The sequence below is a fragment of the Rhinoderma darwinii genome, assembly GCF_050947455.1.
Source record: "Rhinoderma darwinii isolate aRhiDar2 chromosome 2 unlocalized genomic scaffold, aRhiDar2.hap1 SUPER_2_unloc_46, whole genome shotgun sequence".
NCBI lineage: Eukaryota > Metazoa > Chordata > Amphibia > Anura > Rhinodermatidae > Rhinoderma > Rhinoderma darwinii.
Genome location: NW_027461714.1, coordinates 202,973 through 217,138, shown reverse-complemented (window position 1 = coordinate 217,138; position 14,166 = coordinate 202,973). Strand labels below are relative to the sequence as shown.

Here is a 14,166-nt window from a genome sequence, read left to right as displayed (position 1 = left end):
TCTAAACACACAAGTCAATATATGATTAGGTTGTTTTTATGCAATATTTATTCATATTTGTATATTGGAGTTCAAGCAATAATCATGTATCACCCATAGCTTTTAATTACTCTTTTTTATTTTCCTCTTTAATAATACTTATATGGAAGTTGAGACTCATATCACAGACACCTTCATTGCCTAAAATAACTATAGAGATTTTATTTGCATACTTGCTAAATGTCCTTATTTTTGTGGGACTGTCCTGCAAACCGGACCATAAAGGGGACAAGGTTTATTCTAATCTGCATTTAAAGGGGTTTTCCTGAAGATTTTTTGGGGCGGTTAACGATTTTGGTAGTGTTCCCAGGCAGGATGGGTAGAGCTTTAAGTGCCCTGTAATTTGCGATTTAAATGTTGATAAGAATGTACTTTCAGTGAAAACATCATATTTTACATTTGGTTGTCTAACTTCAACTAGACACATAAGACTTACCAATGTTTTTATTGTATTTGATACTAACTTCAGATATCTATCAATTGGTCTAAATATTGAATTACAATTAATAGTAGCAGCAGAATATTAAAAGGTAATACTAACAGGTAACACATATCCAGAAGTATATATTGTAACCAGGGTCACCAACCCCTTTTTTTTTTATTTTCTAAACAACTTGGACACTCTGGAAAAACAAAATAATTTCTAAAGATTGCATCATCTGTACTCCTGGCTTGACATTTATAACATACAAAACGTTACACTGATGAAATCCTGGAATGAAAATGTCTAAGGCCCTGTTCACACGTATTGTTTTTACAGGCAGAAAAATCTGCCTCAAAATTCCTGATTTTGACCTGTCTGTAATTTCTTGCCGCAATCTTCGTGGCGTGTTACGCTGCGTTTTTCGCCACGGCCATTGAGCGCTGATGGCAAAAAATGCAGTGAAAAACGCTTTCTCTGCCTCCTATTGATTTCAATGTGAGGTGAGAGGCGTAACCGCGGCAAGAAAGAGCATGCTGTTTTTTTCCCATGTGACCGCCGCTACAGCCTGTGATTTGCTGCACCGGTCATATGGGTTGAAACAGCATCACACGAGGCTGGCCTGGAGGAAGAAACACAGACTTCTGGGTAAGTATAAGATTTTTTTTTAAAATCGTGAGTTGAGTTCTTTGCAGCGGAATCTCTGTGATTCCGACGCAAAAAAACGCAACTGCTATTTGTTGCGGGTTTTACCTCCGAATTCCTTTGCGGAAAAACTGCAGTATTTACGCAACGTGTGAACTGACCCTATATGTGCTCAGATATTCTGAACTATGCAAATACTCAAGCAAGATGCTAATCAGAGACAAATGGGTACAGAAGTGGGTAATTTCTCTAAGGGGGGATTCACACGAGCGTGTATTGGGTCCGTGCGGGACGCGTGGTTTTCACGCGCCACGCACAGACCAATAGAAGTCTATGGGGCAGTACAGAGAGTCCGTGCTTTTTGCGCAGCGTTTGTCAGCTGCGCAAAAAGCGCGACATGCTCAATATCTCCGCGTATTTCGCGCATCACGCACCCCATGAAGTCAATGGGTGCGTGAAAACCACGCAGGTCGCACGGAAGCACTTCCGTGCGAACCGACTGAAACAGCGCACCAGCTGTCAAAAGGATGAATGTAAACAGAAAAGCACCACGTGCTTTTCTGTTTCCAAACATCCAAACGGAGTGTCTTTGAGATGAGCGAACCCGTAAAACCGAACCGAACTTCACTGGGTTCGGCCGAACTCGTTTTGGCCGAACCCGGCAAAAAAAATTCCAGTACGCGACGTCAGGAGACAGTCACTGTCCAGGGTGCTGAAAGAGTTAAACTGTTTCAGCACCATGGACAGTGATTTCCGATCCCAATATACATGAACCTGTAAAAAAAAAACGAACTTCTGACTTACCGATAACTCCCGGCTTCTTCCTCCAGTCTGACCTCCCGGGATGACAATTCAGTCCAAGTGACAGCTCCAGCCAATCACAGGCCAAGCACAGGCTGCAGCGGTCACATGGACTGCCGCGCCATCCAGGGAGGTGGGGCCCGATGTCAAGAGAGGCAACGGCCAGAAGGGAAGTTCTCGGTAAGTACGAACTTTTTCTTTTTTTTTAACAGGTTTCTCGATATTGTGTTCGGCATTCACTGTCGAGGGTGCTGAAAGAGTTACTGCCGATCAGTTAGCTCTTTCAGCACCTTGGACAGTGACGGGCGTCGACTAGCCTCATCTCTATGATGGCGGCTGCGCGAAAATCACGCAGCCGCGCATCATACACGGATGACACACGCAGCTGTCAAGTGGTTTTTGCGCGCGCAAAACGCCGCGTTTTTTGCGCGCGCATAAACGCAACGTTCGTCTGAATCTGCCCTAACTGGGATGCCAGAAGATAAATAAACAATGAAATCCATTTAACTGATGTAATTTATTTAGTTAAAATGCATGTGATCTGCTGAAAATGGCCAGCTTAAACGAGTTGTCCAAAATTAGAAAAAAGGGTCTGCCTATTTTCCAGAAACAGCGACACTCTAAGAATTGACACAAATTAATTTATGAATATAAATATAATAAGTACAATATAATAAGTACATATGAGCATACAGCCAGTACACAGATACAGTGTACAATGAATATCTCACTTGTATTTATGCAGCTCTGTAGATGCGGATGGTGACTTTTTCTTATACACTGGCTGAAAAAAGAATACCTTACTAACCCCTGTCTGTGATTCTTAATGCATTGTAGTAATTCAAACAAAACATCACCTGTAAAAAAGAAGAAAGGTATTAGCTTGTGTTACTGTCTTTTTTACAGTCCAAAGTACATGATTAAATATGTGATACAGAAACGTAGCATGAAAGAGGTTTTCCAACATTTATCCTTGTTATTCCCAACTACTCCAATGTTTATGTCCTAGCACATTGACATGTCGTCCATAATGACGTCACCATGGTTAAAATGTCATCAAACAATTTTAGTCTGCTTTAGGGAGTCTTTCGATTGTTGGAAAACCCTGTTGAGCCCAGATGCAAAATCTGGCACTTCCAAATATCACGTAATTGATATAATTCTGTAGAAGTATCTTACGTAGATATAGCACCATTGCTTGGCTGCAACTGCAACCTCTGCACCCACAGCTACATTACTCCTGTTATGTCAACGTCTCTTATAGTTCGACATCAGACCTGCTCAGCCAGATGTAGCCCTCTGACCTCCAATCCTCTTTGTGTCACAACTTTAAATGTTTTAAATCTTAAGGTGGACCACCTATATATGTGTTGTGCCACCATACCAGACATTACTTAATAAATCTTGACATGCTTTGTAATTTCTAAGCCATTTAGACACTTTAGGCCTTATTCACATGAACGTTGAATAAGTCAGTGTGGCGGCCGTCTAAACAAACCTATGTAATTCAATGGGGCCGTTCACACGACCGTTGTTTCAACAGAGCTTGTGAAGGGTCCATGAAAAATAGGACATGTCCAATTTTTTTGTGCTTCACGAATCCCTCCATAGGCTCTAGTCTATGGGGGATGCGTGATAACGCGTCCCACAGGGGTGCAGCACAGATGCACCCCGGTCGTGAAAAATGGCAGTTTTTCACGTTCGAGATATCCTACTCTCGTGTGAATCTAGCGTTATAGTCATAGCTCCGAATATTTCCATGATGGCGGTAGAGAAATTTGAGGCCATGCTCTTATTATACCTTCCTGCCTATGAGAACCGCTTACAAAGTTTTTGAGGTTCACCAAATTAAAGCTATTAAATCACTGGTAGTTATGCAATGCACAGAGAATATACAAGCTAAATATAAGGATCTGCCCTGTTCTGTTAAGGCTTTAAACAGTCTTAGAATTTTGTCATCTACCTTTTCCTGCTATCTCAATGGATTTTAAATGTTTGGACATAAGTAGTCAGAAGCCAGTCATAATGTAATGGCATACCTGACTAATGTCACCCATTTAGTTTATTGGTAGATATACTGCTGTTTTGTGAGTGTATCTTCACAACTCAACATACCTCTGACAGAAGACAATGAGAATGTAGGAAGAAGTAAAACGAGCTATAAATTGAATTATTTTCCGATACGATAAGTATTCCAAATGCTTTTGTGAGTATGTTAATTGGAAAAGGAACATACACAAATATATATTTACCAGGAATATCTTTTTGTATCATGGGAGACATTATGCCTTTTTTAAAACATTGTTTTTATTACATTTCTAAATAAACAACATTAATACAAGCAAATACAAAGTGGCATCTCTTTTGTTACAGAAGATCGTAACTGCATTGCATATACGTAGAAGACAAAAGACAATTGCTACACAAGTGGAGACATAGTAAAACTGGAACTGGTGGCCCACAGATAACAAGAAAGCGGAACAAGGACAGACAGGGCTAGGGGAGGGTATCGGTGGGCAAGTTATCAAAATATGCTCGGTCTAAAGGAGAGTCATGATCCGGTAGGGTGATTAATGGGACTCCTAGGGGTGAGAGATAATTTAGGCCTCTCAAGGAGGGGACATGTAGGCTATTTATGGGTCCTATATCTTCAGGAAGGACTGTAGTAGGGTGACTGAGTGGTTTTGAAGAGAGGGAGGGAGGGAGCTCTCATCCCACCGGCACCCTGAGTGTGATCGCAGAGTGCTGGTGTCTTCTATGGCAGCCGAGGGGCCTAATAAGGGCCCCCAGGTCTGCATGTAGTATATGCCTGTTAGGTCATGCCAGAGGCACGGCCTAGCAGATGCCTGTCCGTTTTACACGGACAGGCATAATACACTGCAATACAGAAGTATTGCAGTGTATTATAAATGTGATCGAAGGATCGCATAGTGAAGTCCCCTAGTGGGACTAGTAAAAAAGTAAAAAAAAGTTTAATAAAAAGTAAAAACAAAAAAGTGAAGAAAAAAATTAAAAATCCACTTATTCCCCTTACAAAATGCTTTATTATTAAAAAACAAAATAAAGTAAAAAAAGTTACACATATTTGGTATCGCCCCGTCCGTAACAACCCCAACTATAAAGTTATTACATCATTTAACCCGCACAGTGAACCTCCCAAAAAATTAAATAAAAAAACAATGCAAAAATTGCTGTTTTCTTTGAATCCTGCCTTAAATTCTATGTACCCCAAAAAGGTGCTATTAAAAATTACTATTTGTCCCGCAAAAAACAAGGCCTTAGACCTTAGACAGCTATGCAAAAATAAAAAAAGTTATAGCTCTTTGAATGAGACGATGTAAAAACTTAAAAAATAGTTTGGTCATTAAGGTCTAAAATAGGCCGGTCAATAAGGAGTTAATCATGTAATATTGCATTCGAGAACAAATCTCTCATAAGAAGAGGACAGGTTGCTTTCAGGAGCTTGCTATCATCTGCTTTGTGGCTACAAATAGGATGCCGGCAAGCTTCTGCTTAGCATAGGAATCCCCTTTAATATTTTTATTGAGAAGGACTTCCCAAAGGGAATTTTTCTCAAATATTAGCCTGTCACAGTACAAATGAGGTAGTATATCTTGGTACTAAAATTTGCTACTGTGGTGCAAGTCCTCCTAGTCCTCCAAGTCCTCCAGGTATACAGAACATCACAAGTGGAAGTACAGCCTCTAAAACAGGTAGGGGAATAGCCAGGTACTGCATGGACTATATGGTTAGGCGCGAGAGGATGTGGAGAAATGAGTCTCTTGTAAGCAAACCACATCAACATGGATAATATGGTAATAATGGAATCTTTTGGATTTCTTGTGCGGTGAGTTTTAGCCTTGCACGCTGTGCAATACTAAAGTTAAGGGCGTGAGGAGAGCAGCATTAAACTATCGATCAGTAAAGGATCATCAGCGACCCATGTGTAGGGTTTCCGTGAAAGATAAGTGTGGTGAAAGAGGGACGACATTGCACTGCAGTGGTGAGGAATAGAGAACTCTCTGCAATTGTAGAATTGAAGGGCGCAATATAAAGTTTATCTGGTGTGACCAACGGAGGGGGTAAAGGAACAGGGGGACAGAAGCCTAAAGAAACATCATGATGTAGAATGACTGTGAACACATTGAAAACATTATACAGGTATTAGCCTACATATCAATATGCAAGTATAAGCAAAAAGATAACAATAAGAATAAATTACTAAAAAAAAAAAAAAAAAGAGGGGGTTGGGGAGGAAAAAACTGAAAATCAATAAAAATTACTCGTAATGTCAATCAGCAACAGCATAAGAGGCGTATGTTGCAAATGAGAAGCAAAAAACTGTATGTGATACTAATCTAGAGTAGCTGATTACATTTAGCTGCACAATGTGGAAAGTCCAGCAAGAAGTCAAGGCACATGCTGGGATGAGGTTGAGCATTTATAGCTGCGTGCTGGGCTGGTCTGCTCTGGGATAGGTACTGGAATGTAAGCTGTGAGGTACTGGGTCTGCTCTGGGATAGGTCATCTGGAGGAGGTGATAGGCTGGATGTGGTGCCTTCCAAACAAAGCTGTGATAAGCATTTTTTCACCCCTTTAAGGTAAAGGACAGTGCGAACCTTGTCATTGGAGATAAATGTAAATTTAAAGGGGAAAATCCATTGGTACATGATGTTCTTCCTCTGCAGAATTTCTAAGTAGGGCTTTAAAGCACGTTTCTTGGCTATGATAAAAGGTGCCAGGTCAGAAATTAGTTGGTACGTGTGACCTTGAAAAGTCAGGGAAGTGGCAGTATGGGCTGCCAACATCAATTCCTACCTGGTGCAGTAGAAATGTAACTTTGTGATGATGTCACGGAGGGTCCCTGAACTTACTTAGCCATCAAGACTTGAAGAACCCTATCCATTTCAAGGCGCTCTGCTGAGATTTTAAGGGAAAGTTCCTGCAATAGCGCCGTAATTGTGGCTTGCAGGTCAACGATGTGCTCGGATAGTTCACTTATACAAACATTGTCCCGGCAGGCTATATTCTCAAAATCCTCTAGCTTGTTCTGGAGTTGCAAGTTGTCATCCCGGTCTTCCAGCAGGTCATACTGGAGTGAGGAGTGGGACACACCATTTCATCCATGCACTGTTTTAGGAGATCTGTTCGGGTGCCCAGCTCCCTAATTTCTTTAATGAGGTCATGAGTAATTTTAGCTGAGGTCTTGTTCAGCTCCATCTCAAGTAGGGCATGGGATTGCTGTAGCAGATTTGTAAAGTCAGAGGCTCTTAATTTCTGCCTGTGTCTAACAGAAGAGCCCTCTAGGAATGAGTGGCTGGGCTCCGAAGAGTCTTGAAGGGTGGACCGTATGGTCTCTTCCAGGCAGTTGAGCTGGCACCATCTTGAATGGGGCCTGTAGACTTTGTTCTAAAGGTATGACAGCGGCCAGACAGTATTGCCAGAAAGACTCCGGCTGGGTTCACACACCCTATTTACGGACGTAATTCGGGCATTTTAGCCTCGAATTACGTCCGAAAATGCGTCTCAAAAGCGTCGACAAACATCTGCCCATTCATTTGAATGGGTTTTACGATGTTCTGTGCCGACGGTCATTTTTTTTACGCTGTCAAAAGGCGGCCCGTAAAAAAGACGCCCGCGTCAAAGAAGTGCCTGTCACTTCTTGAGACGTAATTGGACCCGTCTTCCATTGACTCCATGGAAAAACAGCTTCAATTTCGTCCGTAATGGGCGCAGCGAAAGACGCCTGCACATGCCATTATGGCTGAAATTACGGTGCTGTTTTCTCCTGAAAACAGTACCGTAATTTCTGCCGTAACGGACGCCGCTTTGCCACTGCTCGCCAGGAGTGTAGGGAGAGGTGAGTTGCCTGATATGTGCCCTGTAGAAAGTATACTAAACTACTGCGGCTCAGAGTGTCGTAACTGTGCCGCTATCCAGCTTGAACGCGCACTTTCCCACAAGGCCATATAAATTTTTGACAGATGCAGATGATGGTAACATAAATTATATGATCAAATAATTTTAAAGCACGAACAATTACTGGTGGGGGGAATTTACATTGGTCAGAGCCGATTGTTTTTAGTAGAATATACATAACGATTATCATTAACATTCATAATAATTTTTTGTATCGTTGAAGATTATCATTAAAACTTTGACCAGCTTGAGCTATGAAGGGTTCTGGTAGGCGGACATGTTTCACACTATGAAGTGTACTTTTAGTCTTGGTAACATAATTACTTTAGATTGTGTATAAAGTGCACATACATAGTGCCTGCACGAGCATAGGGTGACTAATTTGGAGATTTTTTTTGTATTTCTTAACTACTTTCTCTTGCTTAAGTGGAATAAATTAAAATTATTCCATAACAGCTTATTTGATTTCTAGATAAAAATGTGAATCTCACATTAATACATAAAGGAAATTAATTATATATTGTCAAAAGCATATCTCTATTAATATTACGAATATTACGAATGTAAACAGTGAAAAGTTCTGTACCTGAACTAGGAGAACGGGCTTTAAAATCAAACTTTGTAAGAATACACAGCGCTCTTCCATTCATTACAAACTTGCTGTCATCTGTTTTCTTTAGTGAATACTCTTCCTCTGCCCATCGTAACCACTGAATAATATCATCCCTGCTCCACAGAGATGGATGTATTCCTGAAATAAAATTAGAATGGTGAGTTGTCTAGAGTTACAAAAACAGAAGGGCATACAAAGGAGGGTGGGTACAATAAAAATATGTCCACTTTCCTAGTGTAGACCCTTATTCACTATACAAACACTCTCCGGCCATGCTAAATGTCCTACATGCTGTCATCTAGAGCCTAGCTTCTCAACTCCTGGTACATGTACCCCAGAGGGTACACGCCATGTCCTCTTACTGGGGTTTTAATAGCTGCAGCACAGTGTATGATCATAGCCTTGGGAATACTTTGATGTAATTTATTTAATATTTTAAGCTTTGCTTAGTAAGATTGAGAGACCACTAGAGAATGCAGAAATGCATCTGAGATCACACTTATGCTACATGGTTCTCACAGAGCTGCAGCTCTAGAAACAGAGAAGCCAAGTCTGGCACTAAAACCACTCCCAATACTGTAACTGTGTGTCTTTACCTTTCTCTTAGGCCTCATGCACACGACCATAAAAACTGCCGTAATTACGGGCCCATAGACTTTTATTGGCCACGGGTACCTCCCCGTATGCTTAAGGGAAGGTGCCCGTGTCTTTGAAAAAGATAGAACATGTCCTATTTCAGGCCGTAATTACGGCACGGGCAGCCCATAGAAGTCTATGGGGCTCCCGTAATTACGGGTGACTACGTGTGTGCACCCGTAATTATGGGAGTGTTGCTAGGCGACCTCAGTAAATGGTCACTGTCCAGGGTGCTGAAAGAGTTAAACGATCGGCAGTAACTGTTTCAGCACCCTGGACAGTGGCTACCGATCAGAATATAGATAAAGCTGTAAAAATAAAAATAAAAGAGACGTTCATACTTACCCAGAACTCCCTGCTTCTTCCTCCAGTCCGGCCTCGTGGGATGACGTTACAGTCCATGTGACCGCTGCAGCCAATCACAGGCCAATCACTGGCTGCAGCAGTCACATAGACTGCTGCGTCATCCAGGGAGGTCGGACTGGATGTCAGGAGAGGGACACGTCACCAAGACAACGGCCGGGTAAGTATGAATTTCTTTTACTTTTATTACGGAAAGGGCTGTCCCTTCTCTTTATCCTGCACTGATAGAGAGAAGGGCTGCCGATTAGTGCAGTGCAATTTTGCAGCCAAAAACGTGCCCGTAAATACGGGTGGAGTACGGGTGACACCGGACCCGTATTTACGGGCACGGGTCCGTAAATACTGGTGCAATGCGGGTCGAATACGTGTGACCAAGGACCCGTATTTACGCCAGTATTTACGGGTGGACAAAAATATGGTCGTGTGCATGAGGCCTTACTCAGGCTCTCCTGTTAGGCACAGGCTGAGATTAAGAACCTATGGCCCTCCTCCACCCCCTCTCCTCTTCTTAGACTTCTATGGGCAGAAGTTGTAGCCTGATCCCCCAGTGAAGCCGAAAATCGACGGATATTAGCAGTGGATTAAAAGTGAGAGATTGGTTTTAAGAGGCTGGACGAAGAGAAAAGTTGGTGTAGGTGGAGAAAGAGGCATTTTGCTATAAAAGATATCTAAGGCTATGTTCACATCTGCATTGTGACATTCTGTAATGCCAGAAGCAATGTTTCCGTTGCAAAACGGAAACCGCCAGCGGCCGACAGAACCCATTGACTTTAATGGGTTCCGCCGGCTTTCCGTCAGTGTGTCTGTGGTTTTACCAGAGACAATAGCGCAGCATGCTGATCTCCGGTGATCTCAGCCGGATCTACGACGGAGACCCCTAACAAAGCCTCCGACGCAGATGTGAACGAGGCCTTACAAAATGTATCATCACTTGTACTTGATTTATGGAAAATTTGGTGAAACATGATGGACTCTAAGTAATGGAAAACATACTAAATAAGTTTCATCCCACGAGACTGCTGCAGCCTGTAATTAGCTGCAGTGGTGGTCACATGGGTTGAAGCGTCATCCCAGGAGGCCGACCCTCTGACGTCATCCAGGCCGGCCTCCTGTGATGACGTTTCATCCATGTGTCCGCTGCTACAGCCTGTGATTGGCTGCAGCAGCGGTCATATAGGATAAAGCGTCATCCCAGGAGAAAATACGGAGCGATTATGCAAAAACAATTGACATGCTCTGGAATAAAATTCTGCACCACAGGTCCATTTCTGAGCGTTTTTTCCGCTCATTATTTGTTAAATCTCATCCACTTTGCTGCTACTGTATTCTGCTGCGTTTTTTCATTCCTCAATTCTGGACGAGAAAAAAGCAGCAATTCCGCTACGTTCGGACAAGCCCTTAGGCTGAGTTCACATGCAGTGGAAAAATTCACCCTCATATCCTGCCACAAATCCGCAGCTGAAATCACAGTGATTTTGCAGCAAAACTTTCACTTCTTAAATGGATTGTACAGTGGAATTCACCTGATACATTAAATGGACGATATCTGCGGTCATAATCCATAACGTAGGAATGTTGTGGATTTGAAAATCAACAGCATACTTGTTTTTCAGTGTTGATTTTTTTTCCAGTACATGTAAATGAGGTTTTGAACCCCTTCCCGACATCTGCCATATATATATACTGTGGAGGCCGAGAGGGAAAGTATAGAGCGGGCTCACGAGCCCGCAAATAACTTGCGTGTGTCAGCTGTATGAAACAGCCGACACTTCACTGCAACAAGAAGGATCCTGCTTCCCCCCCGTGATGCGATTGCAGGGTGTCAATGGTTGTCATGGCAGCCTGTTGGCCTAATGAAGGTCCCCAGGTCTGCCACCTTTGTGATCCTATTAAACCCTGCCTCAGGCGATATACTGAGATATACAATAGTATGGAAGTTTATCATTCAAGCGATACAACGATCGCTGGTTGAAGTCCCCTAGAGGGACTAATAATAAAAGTTAAATACATTTTTCCATATATTAATTATATTAAAAATATTAACAGTTCAAAGAAAAAAAACTTTTTCCCTTTTCCCCCAAAACATTGTAGAAAAAAATAAAATCCCATCTACACAAATTGTACAGTAAATTGAAGCGGATGCAGAGGCGTAGCTATAGGGGTCACAGCAGTCGCACTTGCGACCGGTCCCCTAAACCAGGGGGGCCCATAGTGCGCTAATGCTAATTCTATATGTGCCGTGACGCCGGAACTTCCTGGTTACTGGCAGGGCTCCTTTAGACGTGTACCATGTGACCATGACGTCACGTGAGGGGCGTTCCAACCAGTGTGGAAGAGCCGGTGTGGAAGAGCACGGAAGACTGCAGGTGAGCTGCAGAGGGGGCCGTAATGTATGTGTGTTTTATTGTGCTGTCTGTGTTTGCGGTGGAGAGAGGAGAGGGTGGGGCTTTAAATTACAGGGCCCCCCTCTCCTCTCCCCACCGCAAACTGCATGATACAAAACATTGCAACCGGGGGGTTGTGACCTACTCACCGAGGTCCCAGTTCCAACTGTATATGCGTCCTCAGATACAGTTAAATTTAATGAGAAAGCAAGGAGTTGACGGCTCCTTGCTCCAGCATTAACTGTGCCGTGAGCCACTTGCGGCTCAGCGCAGACAGGCACGATTTAGTGATGTCATCGTGCCTGTCTGGGCCGAGTCACTCATGGGGCAGCTATGGGGGCATTATAATGTGTGGGGGGCAGCTATGGGGGGCATTATACTGTATTGGGCAGTTATGAGGGGCATTATACTGTATGGCGGCATTATACTGTATGGGGGAAACTATGGGGAGCATAAATAATGTGTGGGGTCTGCAATCGGGGTATTATACTGTGTGGAGCAGCTATGAGGGCATTATACTGTGTTGGGCAGTTATGAGGGAAATTATACTTTATGGGGTCTGCAATGGGGGCATTATACTACGTAGGCAGTTATGGGGGCATTATACTGTATGGAGGCAACTATCGGGGGCATTATATTGTATGGGGGCAACTATGGGAAGCCTTATACTGTGTGGGGGCAGCTATCGGGGCTTTATACTGTGTGTGGGGCAGCTATGGGGGGCATTATACTGTATGAGGGCAGCTATGGGGGTATTATACTGTATGGGGGTAGCTATGGGGGTATTATACTGTATGGGGGCAGCTACAGGGAGCATTATACTGTATGGGGGCAGCTATGGGGAGCATTATACTGTGTGGGCCGGCTATTGGGGGCATTATATTGTGTGGGTATCGATGGGGGCTGTTGGGCAAGGCAGCTGGGCATAAGTGCATGCAGAGGTCTTGGGGTGTTGGGTAGGGTAAGGGGGCCCAAGCTGACTGTAACGTCTATGGCTGCAGACCATTTTCCTGAGAACATCAATGCTCCTGCCCTCGTGAAGAAGTTTCTCTCCGTCTCTGGCCCCAAGAAGAGGGGGCGTAAGAGGGGGGATACTGTAAGATCTATGGCCGCGGACCGTCATCCTGACAACCTCTGACGGCCGCGGCAATGGACGAGCGAGTTCCCGGCAGCAACTCCCTCCTGGGAGACGCCGGCTATTCATTCCCAACTTCTCCTCACTGACAGCTCCAATCCCTACCCTCACCAAAAAGGGCATGAATGCCAAGGTGTGGACTCCAAAAGCAGAGACCGCATTCAAGAGCTTAAAGAAGGCCTTCACGTCAGCATCAATCCTTCATCGTCCTGATGAGACCTAATTGCCACGTCAGTTCTGGTGGCCCACGCTGCCCAAAGACGTCCCAGATTTTGTCTCTTCCTGCACGGCATGTGCAGCAAATAAAGTTGCCCACTCCAGACCAGCTGGTCTGCTCCAGCCACTTCCTGTGCCCGATGCCCCCTGGCAACAAATTGCAATGGACTTTGTCACAGATCTGCCTCTCTCTGCTGGATGTAGTGTGGTCTGGGTGGTGGTGGATCGATTCTCCAAAATGGCTCAATTTGTTCCACTGACTGGTCTGCCTTCTGCTTCCCGACTGGCCGGCCTCTTCTTCCAACACATCTTCCGTCTGCACGGCATGCCTCTGCATATTGTCTCGGATCGAGAGGTTCAGTTCAACTCAAAGTTCTGGAGAGCACTCTGCGGTCTCCTCGGTGTACAGTTGGACTTCTCCTCGGCCTACCATCCCCAGTCCAATGGTCAAGTCGAGAGGGTTAATCAGATTATGGAGAACTATCTACGGCACTTTATCTCCAGGCAGCATGATGACTGGGTGCAGCTACTTCCTTGGGCTGAGTTCTCTTAATAAAAACCATACTAGTGTGTCCACCACCTCCAGCCCATTCTTCATTGTCTATGGCCAACACCCACGAATACCTCTTCCTGTTTCCACTATGTCCCAGGTGCCTGCAGCTGACTCTACTTTCAGGGACCCTCTGCAGATATGGCATCAGACCCGATCTTCTATTCTGCTGGCGGTCGACCGCATGAAGAGAAAGGCAGACACTAGAAGATGAGAACCTCCCCAGTTTCTTCCAGGTACCAAGGTCTGGCTGTCTTCCAAGAATATCCGACTAAAAGGGTGCCATCTTGCAAGTTTGCTCCCAGGTTCCTCGGACCCCTCGAGATTCTGCTGCAAATAAATCCTGTCTCTTACAAGCTTCGTCTGCCTCCCACCCTCAAGATCCCAAACTCCTTCCACATCTCCTTGCTGAAGCCTGTGGTCCTGAACCGCTACTACAGGACT

General features: G+C 44.0%; 1 long non-coding RNA gene across 1 annotated transcript in view; it reads right to left on the bottom strand.

The window, feature by feature from the left end:
• Positions 1 to 2,643: 2,643 nt before the first annotated feature.
• The window catches only part of LOC142677674 (uncharacterized), a 37,092-nt gene continuing 25,569 nt past the window's right edge, over positions 2,644 to 14,166 (bottom strand). The window contains exons 3-4 of the long non-coding RNA XR_012852613.1: positions 8,412 to 8,576; positions 2,644 to 2,763 (exon numbers count right to left, since the gene is read on the bottom strand). This is a non-coding gene — a long non-coding RNA (uncharacterized LOC142677674). The remainder of the gene's footprint in view (positions 2,764 to 8,411; positions 8,577 to 14,166) is intronic.